This window comes from Branchiostoma belcheri, unplaced genomic scaffold (genome assembly GCF_001625305.1).
Source record: "Branchiostoma belcheri isolate BF01 breed outbred unplaced genomic scaffold, Haploidv18h27 scaffold36, whole genome shotgun sequence".
NCBI lineage: Eukaryota > Metazoa > Chordata > Leptocardii > Amphioxiformes > Branchiostomatidae > Branchiostoma > Branchiostoma belcheri.
Window position 1 is genome coordinate 892,160 of NW_017803976.1, and position 2,040 is coordinate 894,199.

Genomic DNA, 2,040 nt, shown 5'->3' on the forward strand with positions numbered 1-2,040 from the left:
GGGGGGGGGGGGGGGCATCAGCAAGCAGGTCGTTGACCTCTGACATTAATAATACGCCACCTTGCGTGTTATCATCAAACAGTAATAAATGTAGCTCAAGCGAATTGTGATCGGACACGGTTTCACAGGAGTGTGTGGCACGTGGACCAGATGTGAGGAATGCGAGTTACCCGAATCGCGGTTTGGGTGACTTCACATGAACAAGGATTTTGTAGAGTTGGTGATACATGTGTATTCTCCACTGGTTGCCACTGATCTCTGTGTGCCTCAAAGATATTAGCCGCAGCTCTTATACCTGTGTTTGTTTTGCAATTAGTTTCGGTTACAACATTTGTCTTTATTTTCTTTTCATTCCATTTTGACTTCTCCTGATCGGATGAGCTACAACTTTTTTGATACAGCTTGAGTGGAAGAGAAGAGCAGCCTTACAATTCTTATTCTCAATGACAGTTCCCCTATGTTCCTTACTACTTCGAGAGTCCACATCACTCACACTTACAAAACTGTAATGTTTTTCGTTTTTGATATAGTCCAAAACTTCATTTACCGTACAGGTAGATTCTCGTAATTGATAAACCACCAACTTGTCTTGTTTGTATTTATCTTGTATGCATGGATCTTGTCAATGTGTTTTATACTCGTTGTATGTTTTTGAGTAGAAGGTTTCATATAAGCAACTCTTGCTTTTTGCCTCATACTCAATAAATATATGTGAATAAAAAAGATTCGTATTCGCAAATATGGTCTGTATATCGAAAGCAAAGCAACTACAAGAATCTTGTCATTGACAATCAAGTACAACAATGTATTTTCACACACGGTTTTTCGACGTACAAGTGGAATGTTATGTACAAGTGGAATATTATGTAGCTACATAGTTGAAGAAGGGCAGTGCGTTGACAAGAGCATATTACAGACTGGTGGCATCACCACAAAAGCATCAAACGAGAAAAATTCTCCGAAAAAGAAATAGGAGATCTCCGATCCTTTCAGTCTGACCTGGGACTGAACCAGTCTTTTGTGTACCAGGCTTACCCATCAGCATAGGTCTCCTGTTAACCTGGGCGTAAATCTGATAAAAACGTGTCATTAGCGCAGACATAAGCCATTCAGCCTGCCTGATGAACGCCAGGATCCTCAATCAGGCAGGTCATCCTGGGGTTACCTGGCCTTGTCGTCTCTTCCATTATACACGTGGATAATCTCCAAGCAGATGTTTCAGTAGTCGCAAAATTATCAAATTGGCCAGAAAGTGTCAGGCAGCTGGTGTGTTACGCCGAAGGGCGGTTGTACCGGCTATACAGAAACAGATACAGATCCATTAGCCAGACAGTATCCATTTGCCACCCAACAAATGGATACTGCCTGGCCAATTTGATACTGTCTTTTGCGGCCACCGAAATATCTGCTTGGAGATTACACGAAGATACCGGATATACGAGACTTTATAATTACTGCGGCTTATTTCGTAACGGTTAATAGACTGTTGCAGTTTGAGGTCAAATGATAACTCAAATACGTGTAGATCTCAATGAATGACACATCTACCGTACCGTTTCAAACTCACACCCTCCCTGCATCAATAACGGTAGGTCCCCCTTAGAAAATATCATTAAGGCCATACAGAACATGACCTGATGGTTCACACTCATTCACTGACGGTTTGTCTGGACAAACGATTACTTAAACACCTGTAGACATCAGTAAATGACACATCAACCCGAACTTTTCACATCCACACCCTCCCTGCATACATAATGGTAAGGCCCCTTTAGAAACGACGCAATCCATCAATATGACGACCATATATACATAGCATGACATAAAACTACGAATTACATGATAAGACCCTTTCTTAGAAGTGTGCACTTCGTCCCTTTATGCTAGCCTCCTTCGCAGTCTTGTTTGGCGTCGGCGTTATTTTTTTCTGTGAGCGACGCGAGTAATATGCGGCCGCGAGGGACGATTTGCTGCCGAGGGAGTTTTTGCCACGGAGAGGCTCTGTTGGAGCGCGAAACCTTCTCTCCGTGGCAAAAACTC